This window comes from Carlito syrichta, unplaced genomic scaffold (genome assembly GCF_000164805.1).
Source record: "Carlito syrichta isolate Samal-C Ts95f unplaced genomic scaffold, Tarsius_syrichta-2.0.1 Scaffold309786, whole genome shotgun sequence".
Classification (NCBI taxonomy): Eukaryota; Metazoa; Chordata; class Mammalia; order Primates; family Tarsiidae; genus Carlito; species Carlito syrichta.
Window position 1 is genome coordinate 978,608 of NW_007253882.1, and position 15,608 is coordinate 994,215.

A 15,608-nucleotide genomic window follows, 5' to 3' on the forward strand; every position below is an offset into this window, starting at 1 on the left:
CTAATGCCCCAGTGTCATCGCAGAGAGAATGTGGTCGGTCTAGCCCCAGGAGCTGCTATGAGGATATACATCAATGCTCAGACCAGCAGCAGGACCAGTCATTGGCAGTGGTCTGGTTTCATGAACAGGTGCATAGAATGGGCTTAAACAGAGACTAACCTGTTCCTCCTTACTTTCTTCCTGCTGCTTCTTCTCCATGCCCATCAAGCATCTCCTAATATACTCAGAAGACCTCATAACTGTCCTGGGAGAGGAGTTACAGGCTCTTCAGTGTTCTGGACTCTCCTGCAGTGACTGTGTCAGCTTCATTTCATCTCTTCTACCATGGTCAGTGTGTGATTTGCTGAAGGGAACCGATGGGCATTTTAGACCCAATATTGTAAGAAGGGTTATTTTCTGCCTGGACTCTGGGCTGTAACCAGACCTTCTCATTGTACAGTACTGTGGTCCTTTCTGTACCGTGTCATTAACCTCCTTCTCTCAACTGCCCAGCTGCTGTGGCTCTAAGACATTATAAGATAATTGCTTCCTACTCAATATCATGTAGGCTACATATATGAACAGACCATTTCCTGAAGTTTTTCCAGCAAAACCTTTATCAATGTGGGAATTCAAGTTATAACAAACTCTAGATTGGGTCATTTTGTGTACTAAACAAAATGTTACTATAAAAATTCAACGTGGTCCCAAGAAGTTCCCAAGGAATGCACATGTAATAACAATTCAAGTTTTAGTGGCAATTCTTGCAGTAAAGGATTTCTGGTATCCTCTGAATAGCAAAAATACTGAGATAAACATTTTTATGAACTCAATTAGACAATTAAGTACAATTATCAGTCAGCCAGGATTTGGGGAGCATCTGAGTACCATAAGGTTGGCAGTGAAAGTATGACAAGATTCCTGCCTCTGGATAGATGCTATCATAAAGGATGTTAACAGTTGGGCAGAAACAAGTCTAAGACATCGAAAACAAGGTAGAAAATGAAGATAATAAATTGGCCCAGACCAGCATGTGGTATTGACTCTCTGAGTGCTACAGGCGATTGAGACAAGGAAGGATTCCAAGAAGGGAAGTTAGGGCAGACTTCCTAGAAGAGTAGGAGTAGGCCTTGAGCTGTGCCTTAGGAAGAAGTGAGCCAGAAGGAAGAGGTTTCCAGGGGTCATAATACATGTGTGTCAATTTGAATGAATGGACCATACGGCACCCAGATATTTGGTCAGACATTGTTCTAGGTGTGTCTATGGGGGTGTATTTTGGAAGAGATTACCATTTGCATTGGTAGCCTGAGTAAAACAGATCGCCTTTCCTCACGTAAGTGGGCTTCAACCGATCGGTTCAGGGCCTAAATAAAACAAAAAAGGCTGACTTTCCCCTAAACAAGAGAGAATTTTCTTCTGCCTGATGGTCTTTGAACTGGGACACCATGTTTTATCCTGCCTTTAGATGCTCACTGAAACGTCACTTCTTCTGGCTCTTAAGACTGCTGATCTTTGAGTGGGACCTGCACCATCAACTCTCCTGGTTCTCAGGCCTTTGGACTTGGGCTGGAACTGAACTATCAGCTCTCCTGTGTCTCCACCTTGTGACTCATCCTGCAAATCTTAGGACTTACCAACCTCCATAATTGTGTGACCCAGTTCCTTATAATAAATGACAAATGTCTTCCTAGGTGTGTAGCCACATCCTACTGTGTTCTGTTCCTCTGGAGAATTCTGACCACTACACCAAATAAAGACGTATAACATTCACAGGACAATCCAAAGATTGGTTTGACCAATTTACAAAGATTGTGTTGTGAGGGAATTCAACATAAAGTTGATTTGATACAGTTGGAGAAGTTGAAGAAGAGTTGCGAAGCATTTGGACTGCTGATACATTGAAGATATGTTACTCCTGTGGTTATCACTGTTTCACTGGTCGGTTGTCACTATTTTCTGTTGAGCCTGAATTTGACTGAGATTTCACCTCAATACTGCATACCCAAAGACTTTCTAACAAGTGTTTAGAGTAGGTGCACTGGGTTAAAATTTTGAAAATCACTTGGGGATCTAGTTAAAAGGCAGGCTATGATTTAATAGGGCCAGGGTGGAGCCTGAGTTCTGCTGCTGCTCCAAGGACCACATTTTGAGTAAGTAATAATCCTTGTTTCATGTTGCTTGAATCAAAGAGCCACTGGAGAAATACTACCTAGTGTCTAAAGGAATAAGGGTTGGCCTAGGAAAAGGAGGACGTTCTAGATGGAACCTTAAAAAAATTGTACAATGTGTATTACCTCACAAATATTATCCTGGGATTGCATTGTCAAGAATTTGCAAGATCAAAGAATAAAAATTAAGAGGAAGTCAATATTTACCCAGAATATATCATCTGAGGCGAGCATCATGAGTTTGTCAGAGACAATTTGTACAGTCATTTTACTAGTATTAAAAGAGTTGGCATTTTAAAACTTGAACTCTGAGAAGCATTTAGGTAATTATTTATAAAATGATCACATTACTTGTAATTGTCCTGTGTAAAAACTTCATAGGAAGTGGTCAAGGCAATTGAATTTAGATAATTCAACCAAAGCCTTTGAGTTAGGTTTTGTTTGGAGAGCAAGGCAGCATGGTGGGGAAAGTTCCAAGTAATCCAAGCAGCACATCTTCTGAAAACTAGAACTGGAGTTCTCCTGTCAAGACACTGGCTGGAAAAGAATAAAGCACAAGTGAAAAGAAGAATGGAAAGCCCCTGATTTAGACTGTCTTTTAGTCTCTTAATGGCAACTCAAGCTACCAGTACTCATATTCCTCCTGCATTTTATGCCTTTTTCTGTCACCTTTTTCAACTAGTGACTCCCATTTTCCCACCAAGACTCAGCACACCATTTCCAAGAAGATTTACTGTAGGTCTGAATCTCCCCTCCTCTTGAGCTCTCTGTATCAAAACACATGGCAAATTGGATCAAATTTTTATTTTACTAGTTTCCCTACTCCGACTATAGTTGGAGCTGCTTGGAAACCATTTTGATTCATGTATTCATTTTCATTCATTCATTCACTATCAGTTACTTATGAAGTGGCTTCCTACATGCCTGGCTAAGGGATACAGTGAAAACAAGGCACAGTCCGTGTCTTTAAGGAGCTTTATTTGTGCAGTTATGTGGAAGGCTGAGGCGGAAGGATCGCCGGAGCCCAGCAGATAGAGGCTGCAGTGGCCGGGAGCAGCCACTGCACTCCAGTCTGGGCGACAGAGTGAGACTCCAACTCAAAAAAAAAAAGGAGCTTTATTTGTGAACGCCGGTACATGGATGAAGTCTGGGGAAAGAGTTGAAAAAGTGATCAGTACTTTGATAGGGGTACGGACAAAGGCTAAGGGTCACATGAGAGGCATGGAACCTTGGCCATGGGGTCTTGGGAAGTTTTCAGCAGGCAGAAGAGCTGAATACAATGAGTAAATAAGCAATTCTGATTGAGTTTACTTTATAATCATTGTAAATTGTACACATGTTTTATGCACTTATCTGTATATATACTTCATAAAACAAACAAGCTGATATGATGGGTGTTGTTTTTGAATGTAGCCAGAGATCTGGGGTAGTATCAGCTGAGTTAGCATGTTGGCATTAAAAGAGACAGTCCCCACACCCAGTCTGGTAACTGTCACTCCTCAGTGAATGGTTGGATCTGTGTGTAATTGATCTAATCAATTCAAACCTTAAGCAGCTAACCATTTCAACTCCAAGTGGCCAGATAATTGAGACTAAGTGAATTTTACTTGAATGATCTAAAAATGCTTTTATTCTCTATGTTATGTCTTTAGGACATACATTTAGCCTAACCCAGAAACATAACTTCTTATCTATTTTTAGTACAAATAAAGAGAGCCTTCAACAAAGTCTCATTGACTCTAACACACTAGAAGGGAGGCTTTGAAAAAGTTCAAGTAGAAAAGGGTTAAACTTCCTGTTTTTATCCAGTGATAGTAACTCAAAATGATAAGAGTTTAGAAGAAATCAAGAATGAAAGGAGAACTCTTTTGTTTTTACTGTATGTAGATACTTGTATCTATTATGAGATAGAGTTTAGATTCTTCTAATCGATTCTTTTAACCACAAAGAGTTAATAATACACTGGGAATGTTATTTTTTAAAGACCGTACACTCTCAGGAAAGGTTTGATCTCATTTACAGTGTCAAAGAGAGTAAAAGCATTTCAGATTTTCAGTAAAAAAAAAAAGAAAGAAAGGAATTTATACTATCCATTAATGCTCTTTCTTTGCAAGCAATAGAAACTGAATAACTCAAAGACAGGTGGAATTTAGTGAAAGAATGTGAAGCAGCTACCAGTATGTAAGAAATGGAAGCACAGCCAGACCTCCAGAGAGACAGAAGCGGGCAATGGCAGGACTCTAGCTGGAGAAATAGAGACAATCTCTTTGGGAAATTATAATCAAAAGACTCAGCTCTAGCCATGTTCTTTCCCTGGGCCAAATTCCTGGGACTTCTATCTGATGGGTCTTGGCAAGTGAGTACAGATGGTGAAAAAGTACCAACTCACCCCTTTGCACTTTGATCTATAGTTTGACAGGTCTACCAAGATGGCTCATGATGGCGATGGACAGATTCCCCAGAAAACTCAGAGGGGTGTTTTCAAAACAAGGGGAGGGAATACTGGACTGGCAAAAACAATAAGTGTTTACCACAGGCATTTTCATTCCATCGTCGGGGGGGGAGTTTTCTTCTCTTGAAGTTAGTCTATCTGTTCGTGTTGCTGACATCTTTCTGTATACCTACATCAGGAGTTCAAATACTATCCACTGTCAAACTAAATACCAGGGCACACTTTATTATACAAGCATTAGTAATTTTAGCAGTCTTAGATGTTTATTGTAAGTCATTTTGTAGCTTTACAATGGGTTAATAAAGGCAGTTTATTTTTAGATGCTGTCTTGATGATCATTTCACTTCTTAGAATGATCACATTTGATATTTTTATATGAAAGCATACAACCTGTATTGCAACAAGTGAGTAGAATTCACATCAAGCACTAAGAAAAAGTGCTGAATGTTCTTTTTTTACCTTATGAAATGTAAGACTTTTTTTTTTTTAACTTCACAGGATGTTGAATTTCTTCACTTTAATTCACTAATGCTCAATTATTATTTTAACCATGATCTGGTTTGGCTTATCTTATTCTCTCCCTAGTATTCAGTGATGTAGAGAAAAGGTAAAGAAGATGTCAGATGTTAACTATAATTAATGTTAAAAACAGATCTGATGAATCAGGGTGTTATTTCTGAAGGGAATGACTCAACAAAGGCTTGCCGGTCACAATTACTAAAAATTAGTCATCCTGTGAGACCTTTCTGCTGATACTAATAGATGAAACACCTTTGAGGGAAACCCTTTTGAAAGTGCTGCAATGTGACCTCAGAGAAACATGCCTTTTCAGACACCAACTAGTTATCCGTTCATCCACGAGGACGTGAGCAGTTTTCTGATAATTTAAATACCACTAAAAAGCGTGTTTGTGAACACACTTCTTTTCCTAGCTAGGTTCTGGGTAAGTGATCTTTGCTCTGTTCTTTGCATCCCATATAGTTAGTTGAGACTAAAGACGTAACCTCTAAATCTGTTTCCCAGTCTGTTTGATGGGGAAAATATCAGGGCCTACCTCTTAGGGATACATTGAATATTAACTGAGATAAAGTACTTAGCATAGTACCGGACACATACCAGATTAAATGTTAATCTAGTTATTATGAAATAATTTGGCAATAATTAGTAGATTCCACTAATTTTCCCATTGTATTTAAGAAATCTCTTTAATTTTATCACACCCGTGGATTGTGTCTGTTTCCCAGTGTGTGCTGCAACTCTTCTTCCCTGAGACTGTCAAGTTCCTTTTCCAAGTCATCTTGAGTGTGCAATCAGCTGCATCCTTCTCTCTCAGCTTTTCATGAGGCAATGAACTGTCACATCCCCCTCTTGGCTAGGCCTTGGGTGCCAAGAACATAAACCAATTCCCTTGACATTTCTCCCTGTTCCTCAGGGGCATCTGCTTTCCTTTTCTGCCTCATCACCTTTAGAAAAATCCTCTTTTGTTCTCACGATTGCCAACGAATACTATTCTCACAGTTTGCCAGAAGATGTACTGGCATGCCCAGTGACGATGGGTTCCACAGATAGGACTAGAAGCCCTTGAAAATGAAATTCCTACTGGTCTGGACAGAGTAATAATAGGAAGATGGCCGGTTTGAGACATGATAAATACATTGTAGAGAATTTTGAATTCTTATGTGATACATCTCATATAAAATAAAGTATTGAGGAATACCTCTGGACTTTTTTCCCACATTATTTGAACTGTGTCCTTCTTATGATATTCATTTCCTTAAGATCTTAAAAATAGATCTAGGTGTGCAGGAAAACACTCATGTCTTAAGGGAAATGTTCTTAGATTGACATATTATATATGTCAGTTGTCATGACTTAACTTCTGCCTTTACCCAATAGAGCCTAAAAGGTCATAGAGGACGGTTTGATGGCTTGATTAATTCATTTTTAAATATAAGGGACAGTTTTATGAAGAAAGAAACAAAAAAGTTCATTTAAAAATATTTTTAACTAGTACTTGTTGAGTTTCTATGCCTGATGAGAGACATTTTAATATTTTATTAAAATCTAAAGGGAAAACCCTACATGTTAGGTCATATTTGTATGTCTCATTTTACAGATAAGGAAATAGATTATAAATTACTTGCCCAGTGTCATAGGCTACTTAGGAGCAGAGATAGGAATTGAGTCAAACTCTTTCAAAATTCAGTATATTGAATTTCTGTGTCATTCCATAATACCTCTTCTTCATGAAAGTTAATTTCTCTTGTAACATTAGGTCCTATGGGTGATTCCACTAATTTTGTTTGTGAAGTCTGATTTTGTTTTCTCTTCATACTGTGAATGATTTGGCTTCAGATTGCTCTAAATGAAGGGAGTGGACAAACCTCAGTGTAAAGGCAGCGTTGGCATATAAAAGTCTCAGCTCCTTAAGAGTCCAGAAAGACTCCTCCAAAGAGCACTGTGGCCTCTTGGCATCTTTCCAGGCTCAGCCCGCCTGCAGGACCTGCCTGCTCCATCTTGCCGGTTCTCAATGGAGAACTCTTTGTTTGGGATCCTGTTCTTGTATTCTGCTCAGTGGACTTGAAAATTGGAGATTTCCTTGCTTCCTGGTCCTTCCTGTGCCTGGGAAACAGACTTGGAATTCTTCTTTTCTTCTCTTCATTTAGCAAAAGGACAGCCCTACCAGTTACCCTTCCTGGTGTCAGTTCTTGGAACACAGCCTGGGCCAACAGTTAGGCCCCTTGAGAAAAGAAGTTTAAATTCCTTTGCCTAATTTTTCTCTCAATAGATTGAAGAAATGAAGAGAGAAAAGCCTCTTAACATATAGGGTATAATACTAAAATGTACTTTAAAAAAATGGAATACCTGCGTTCTCATCATTTGAGAAAATTGATAAAAGCTAATATGTGGGTTGATGAAAAGAAAATAATTCATTTCTTTCCTCCTCCCCTCCTCTACTGAACATTCAACATAAATAGTTGCTTGGGTAGAATGAACCCTCACTATTCACAGGTTTGAATACTTGTGCATACCCCAACTGCCCATGACCTGTATTTTATATAGTCAACTTTTATTTTACCGAGGCTGAAATTGTGCTTGTGGCAAAGACTGCAAGCTGTCTACCAAATTCCCTTCTCCTCTTCTTCCTGAACCCACAGTTGTACTGTTCTTCCCATGCTCCTCTGCAGCTCTGTGTGACTGGGTGCTAGAGTTCTTGCACTAGTGTGCTTTTGCATCTATTCCACCTTCTGACTTTCTGAGACCAGAGCCAGCTTGAAAAGGTGGAAGAGGCTTTGTCATCCTTGTCCACTGAATGACTGCGTACAGCTGAGCTGTCACTGACCTGTTCCCCAAAACAGAAATAAATATATTGCTTCCTGAGACACTGAATTTCCAGGTCTATTTGTTACTACCCCATTGCCTGTCCTAACTGAAACAATACTCATGTGGTGTGTAGTACAAGTTCCTTAGTGAGAGTTCTTAGCAGAAGCTGAGTACCTGTCCTTCATGATGACTAACTGTCTCCCACTCGATTAAGTATCTGCAATAGCTCTTGACAAGTAGTAAATCTTTTGAATATTGATAGAATGTGATCACACAAAGTAAACTAAGCCTTAAATGATGGTAGCAAAAGTCAAATGCAATTTAGTGTGTTTGAGAAGAGAAATGTTTCTTAGCTAAAAGGTGACTATTTTCTATAATTTAACAGTAAAATGCCAGGTTCATACCAGTGATATGAATAATTTCACCATATGCTCTATGTACAGAAAGAACAAAAGATTTAATTCTTTTTTTTTTTTGAGTTGGAGTCTCACTCTGTTGCTCAGACTGGAGTGCAGTGGTCGCTTCTGGACACCGCAGCCTTGACCTGTTGGGCTCCGGCGATCCTTCTGCCTCAGCCTTCCGAGTAGCCGGAATTACAGGCACATGCTACCACACCTGGCTAATTTTTTGATTTATTGTAGAAATGAGGTCTCGCTTGCCCAGGTGGGTCTCGAACCCCCGGGCTCAGGCAACCCACTCACCTCAGCCTCCCAAAGGCACGGGATTACAGGCTGAGCCACGAGCCCGGCAAGATTTAATTCTTAAATGATTGAAGTAAATGCTTCAGTCAGAATTTAAACAAATACGTGTATAAACAGCTATGGTCTTAAATTTATAATAACATTAATGATATACAGGGATCATTTTTCAGTTTATACTTCACATTTTAGGTGAAATATTATGGGTAAATATTTGAAAATTGGATGAGTCATACACATGCACACACAAAGTGATCACCTTATAATATATTCCTTATATATATTATTTGGTTGATCCAGGTTGATGAAGTTACCCTCTTAATTCTTTAAGCCTGTGATATTAAACCACATGTTTTTATATCTTAAATTGTAAAATTTTAGAATATAGAGAAAAGGGGAGAAAATGATGCTCATTTATGACTACTAAAGTCATGTGATAGACTGGAAAAATAGTCTCCCCAAAATACCAGGTTCTAATCCTTAGAATCTATAAATGTTACCTTAGATTGAAAGGCCTCTGGAGGTGTGATTAAGGATATTGTGATAGGGAAATTACCATGAATTATTAGGGTGGTGCTTTATATCCTTACAAGAGGGAGGCAGAGGGAGATTTGACAAAGAGGAATGTGATCAGGGAATCACGGGAGTGATGCCACCACAAGCTAAGGATTGCTGGCAGTCCCCAAAGTGGAAGAGGCAAGGAGCAGATTCTCCTTTAGAGCCTCCAGAGGGAGCATGGTCTGACCAACTCTTGATTTAGACCTAGTGAAACTGATTTTGGACTTCTATCCCCTAGAACTGTAAGAGAATACATTTCTGTTGTTTTAAGCCACAGAGTTTGGGATAATCATATATAGCAGCCACAGAAAACGAATTCAATTCCGTTTTCTTATGGCTGCAACGTAACTTTGCTGAGTTTATGACATTTTGTTCCAAGTCTTTGGAGACCTGGGTTTGTCTTTCTTTCCCTTGGCCTAGAAAGGCAGGTGTATCTTTCATTCTTTAAGGGGCTCAAGAGAAGGGATATTTGCTTCGAATCACTGAAAAATAATACCATAAGCTAGATGAAGAACAAATTATCACTTTCCACATTGATAAAGTTGACTTTCGAGGATAAGCTTGTTAACACTGACCCTCAGATTTAGAAAAACTTCCCTACCCTGTTGCCAACATTGGATGCGAAGTTCTCTAAAACTTAGAGTCTGACATAGCAGAGCAGAACATATGCTTTCAAGAAAAGAGAAAAATAAAGAGGCTCAATAAAATTAAATGATCCCCTCTTACTCTGAGGAACAGAGATGTCAGGACTGCTGTGCTAGTGGAATCCCTCTACATGACAAGAAAAATTAGGAGTGGGGATGAAATGCTTCCTGTGGTTCCATCCCAATATGGACCAAAATGAATAGCTATCTACAGGGAGAAACAGTGACACTAGACTTTACAAGCTGAGTGGAGAACAACTTAAAATGTGGCTGGTAAAGTTGTATCTGTTCGCAGTTCAAATACAAACTTTGGACTTTGGACAGTGTCCAAGATCCTAAGTAGGTTTGCTGAAATCTACTTAAGTCCTGAGTATATCCTGATTCACGTATGGACTTTTTTTGGTTTTATTTTCTTTTTTTACATATCCCACTCACCCCTTTTTTAATCTGTTAAAGGGGACTTCTGCTTTACACAGTCATGTAACATAATCTATCTTTATAAATATACTTGAGAGTATGCATCTGGAAATGTGATCCCTTACTCCTTTATAAACAGGTACTAATAGTTGTCTACTTTTCTTCCCCAAATAATTCCCTGTTTGAAAATTAAAAGAACCTTGTATTAAGTGTTAAAAAGCCTGTAATCTCCAAATGAGATCTCAGTAATCCAGTCGATATCTATTTGTCTTGGTAGATTCATTTATTCTTTCTTTCCCAAGGTTATTTTAGCAACCTTGTGTTATTTGTAATAAAAGTTGCTTTTGTTTCCACACTGAGCCAGAATGGGTTGAGTAATAACATTAGTACATGCCATGAGCTCACAGAGTACCTTTCACCCTAAATCCTTTTCCAAAGCTAACTTATTGTCTCCTCAACATTCCATTGACTCAGTGACAAGGAATATTATGCCCATTTTTCAGAGGGTGAAGGGAAAGCATAGGAAAGTCCAAACACGTCTATCTAGAAATCAAAACCTTTGGAGTACATTGAGTAGCTCTCCTGTTTATTCCAAGTAGAATTGCTGAACGTAGCCTTGAGCTGCATTGAGGGAAGCATGAGTAGGATTCCTATAGTTGTGCTCAATGATTAAACGGTGTCATAAGCATTAAAGTGACTACTGGGTTCAGGGCACAGTACACTTCTCCTCTGAATATTTGCAAGTTTTTGAAACCGTAAGGCTTGAATAAGGATCAGAGTGGAAGCATTGATTCCTTTCCTATTCTTGCAAGTTTGCTCAGGTAAAGGAGTAAAGACCCAGAAACTATGATGTCATTTTCAATTTGGGTCAGGCCTCCAGGTCCAAAACCAAGGAATGCTGATTATTTCCAAGGAGTTGACCATTTTCAGTTCCCCATGCAATGCTTTCTATCTCCCCAGTGAGACTTCCTAAACTTGAAACCTTCTCTTCCTAGTAATATCAAAAGTTGAGACTTGGTTTTTCTTTTCTTTCTTTCTTTCCTTTTTTTTAAAGTGTAATTGGTATGAATTAGAGGAATTATTAGCCAGTAATACCATTCGACAAAACACATTGATTTGATAATACACAGTATTTGATTAACCACAAAATCTTAATATACTACACTTCAAACAGTGCTGAAAGTTCCATCTTAACTTCATTTTTTCAATACATTGAAGTTTCTTAACAGAAAAAGATCCTTACTGACTTTCCATTAAAAAATATTTTTATATATTGAGCAGGACATTTGCTGTGAATCATACAGTTATTCATGTATTCTTTTAAAATTCAAATTAGTAGACAGGTAAGAACTCACTGATGATATAGAAACATATTATTTGTATTTGATTGCATTTTTTCTTTGTCTTCAAAGGTAACGTATTTTAGATATACTAGCTTTTCATAATGATTTTCTAAGGATGGTAAGTTTTTTTCAGAAGAAAAAACTTTTTGTCTTTCTAATTTAAAATGTGTCATTTATTGCAGTGGTTAAAATAATAGATTTGAGTCCCAAACCCCATAATGGCCTATAAAGTCAGAAACTGATTGCTTATACCCCAGGAAATGACAGACCTATGTTATTACTTGCTAATTTGTTCTAGAATGTATCATATTATGCAATATTTATTAAATCAATAGTATTTTGGAAGGATCTTTTGTGTGTCCAGTACCATCCTAGAAGCTATGGAATCTTTGAAAAGCAAGCTTCTAACTTTAAAGAATAAGAAATATAATTGAGAAATTAGAAAACAACAGCAACAACAAAAAAACCCAAGACAATAGTAAAGGAATAGTAAAACAGACCTCACATTGTCTAAGTGCTAAAGGACTTCACTGGAAGGCAAAGAAAGACTTTTCTCATTGGACAAGTGTCTTATCTGGGAGATTTCGTAGAGGAAGTAAACCCTGAAGACATAGTAAAAGTAGATTGCCTGACAGAGGTTCTAGGCAGACACTAGTGTAAAACTGGGAAGAGACTAACATCTGTGAGAAGTGGCAGCTCAAGCAAGTAGCAGATACAGCTAAAAATAATAATAATGATTAATTAATTAATAAATACAGTAATTTGTGGTTGCTCAGAATTCTCTTCTTGTATCTGGCACAGATAGAAACTTGAGTTTCCTTTAAAAGATTTTATTCTCAGTAATTTTTAAAAATATCTCATTAATGCATGGGCATTTTGGCACATTTGGCTATACAGAAAAGCATGAGGAAGAAATTTTTAAAAATGCCTAGAGATGACTAATTGAAATTTTTCTGTTTCTTTCTGATATTTTCCTATGTATGCATATATTTTTGTGATTGGGATCACATCATATTTACAGTGTACATTTTTAATAGTTAAATTTATAAAGCCACCTCTTTCTACTGATCAAACCTGTTTCTTCAAGATTGACCTCTAGGGAGAGAGCAACTTAACCATTTTTCTGCCAATCCGTAGAATTTCCCTCAACAACTAAGCATCCTGCCTTATCCCCATGCTCTTTTCTTATTAGAACAGGGAGCAATAAGCAGGAATTAACTTTCCTATCTTTCTTATAGCTTCATGAAGTCATGTAACTGGCCACATGAAGAAATGTTCAATGAAGACTAGAACCTTTTTTTGTTTGTCTGCTATGAGTGACTTAGTGGTTATATCGCATGTACCTGGCATGGTGCTAGCCTACCGTAAGGGAACAAGACAGACACAATCTAGTTCTCAGTGAACTCACAGTGTAAGGAGATACAGATGTTGGAGTAGAAAATCCTAGAGCAGTGTGGTAAATACTGTGATAGAGGAAATACAGGATGTTATGGTAACCTATAATCTAGGCTGATTCAGGGAGTCTTTGGGAGGCACTGAACTTGGTAGTGACTAAATGAAGCTGAGAGATGACTAGGAGTTAGCTGAGGGCCAAGGAAGGAAAGCATGCGCTTCAAGTAGAGGGAACAGCATGAAGTTTCGCAGCTCACAATGCAGCAAAAACCACAACAAAGCCCTCTATATGGTTGGAGCATGGAATGCATTGAGGGGTGTTGGGATGGACAATGTGGTGAAGAGGTCAGAATCAAGCAGGAAAGACCTTGTAAGCTCTATGAAGAAGACTGGGATTTTAAGAATGAGGCAGACTCATTATAATTTAAATCAGAGTATAATTTTGCTCAAAAATTCTATCCGAGATAGTTCCGTTCTGAATTCTTGCCGTAATTACTTTATTTATCAAGTGCCATTATGTTGCCAAATATTTCACTCACAATAAGTTTTGATTCTTCGCAATAACCTTTAGAGTAGAAACCATTAGTATTCCACCACTGCTGGTGGAAAACTGAACTCAGAGAGGTTCAGCACTTTGTCCAAAATCACCTAGCTAGTAAATGGTAGAGAACTCAAAGCAAGGTTTATTTTACTGCAAAGCCCATGTTCTTTCCAGTGAAACAGGCTGCCTTCCAATTACATGCAGAACTAGCTGTGGGATGAGAATGCCAACATTTATTTGAAATTTAGCTAGAATGGAAGGAGCTTCCAAAAAAGGTGAAAAGGTGCAGCAAGAGTAGGAGGTGAACTGGGCGGGGGTGAAAGAGTTGAGTGAATCAATTCCTTTTAGCAACAGACTCTACTTTATTTAGGTCTGCTTAAGTGGGTTCTTATGCTCCAGAACTTGTCAGCCAACTGATATAATCCTTTCAGAATAGACAAGTCTTCTTTTACAAAGGGGCGTTTGATTACATTGGCAGCTCCAAGTAGTCCCCATTTCTTAGATTGTTTGAGTTTCTGGGCTCATCTTAAATTAGGGAAATGAAAGTGTTCTGCTGTCAATAAGGGATGATTGTGACCTTTTCTCATAGTATGTGGTTTGGATGAGAGGTTCTGAAGTATAAATAGCCATTAATTTTAGTAAACAGCAAAGACAGATGGCAAGGTAGGATACCTTCACCAAAAGTTGTGCTGTTTATCTTTCATTGCTCATTGAATCTATTCTTGTTTAACCATATATACTTGGTGTTTGAAATATCTTATTCTTGTGTCTGTCTGTAAGCCAAGAGAGGCATTTAAAGCAGCTTTTGGTGAAATATAAATAATACCATTCAATTGCTTTTGTTCACAGTGACTAAGTGTATAGTATATGTTTATACATTAAGGACTGCCCAGATACAATTAAAGGGTTGTCAGAGTAAGATTATTCTTAGAGAACATCTGGTCCAGATGAGGGAACTGAGATTCTAGTTGTTTTACAGACCTGTTCAACATCGTCTCCTGATTCCCTGGGCAGTTGTTTCCCAAATATGTTGTAGTTGACTTGATACTGATGTGGTTGGTGAACCAAGCTGAATTTAAAGAAAAAAACCTTATCTATGTTATTTCTTTATTAGCCTAAGCTGCACATTTCTAACTAATGGAAATATAGTTCATAGATCAAAAGGAACAAAATATAGTGTGTGTATTATCTATTTTATAGACAACATAAAATATCATTTTTTGCCATTTTCTTTCTTGTAGGTGTTTTGACAGTCTTCATCCAACTATACTTGGCAGAGGCAATGACTGCTCTTGTAAGGGAAGAAGAATTGTTGAGGAAGTGTTTGGCAAAAATGTATTAGCTCCATGGAGAAGCATATCCAGTTATTTCAGCTCACCTGGTTTGACTGCAGAGTATTACTTCACAGTGAGGAAGTGGAGCATTTAACGTCTTGCTCACCTTCTAAGTGACCCCTTCGTACCACGCCTCTGTTGGGAGACAAAAACAAACACAGAGCTGAGAATTCCCAAGGGCTGAGAGCCAGGTAATCCTTTCAGAACTACTCTAACCTGATACTCCCTGACTAAGGTGGGACTCTGGTCGTCTTTGAGAAAACTAAAATGTCTCTTTCCTTCCTTCTTTGTTTTCCCTCTTCCTGTTGCTTAAAAATAACCATCACACCATCCCAAATATTTTACATGCTCTTATAATAACTCCCTTACCTACTTTCTGCTGCTAATTATTATCTTAAGAGAAAACCAAGTGACAATCAAAGATTTTATACTGGGATAGAGTTGTTGATCTGGGAATAATCAAACAATGTTAAAGTAAAATGATTGCCTTACATTCACAAGGATGCATCTGACTGAGAAACTCAAAGCACCTCAAACTCGTGGCGTTTTTTTTTCTTCCTAATTGCCACACAAACGGGACATGGGAGACAAGACATGAAGCATGATGTCTTAAAATCCAGCGTGCAAATGAGGCCCCATGACAGAGGCTTAAACAATCTGGTCCTTCTCACCTGGAGCAGATCATGCAATCTTTCTTTCTTTGTGGCTCACCTTCTTTATTCTGGAAACAGGAAGCATTCCAGTCCTTAAGAGAGTCC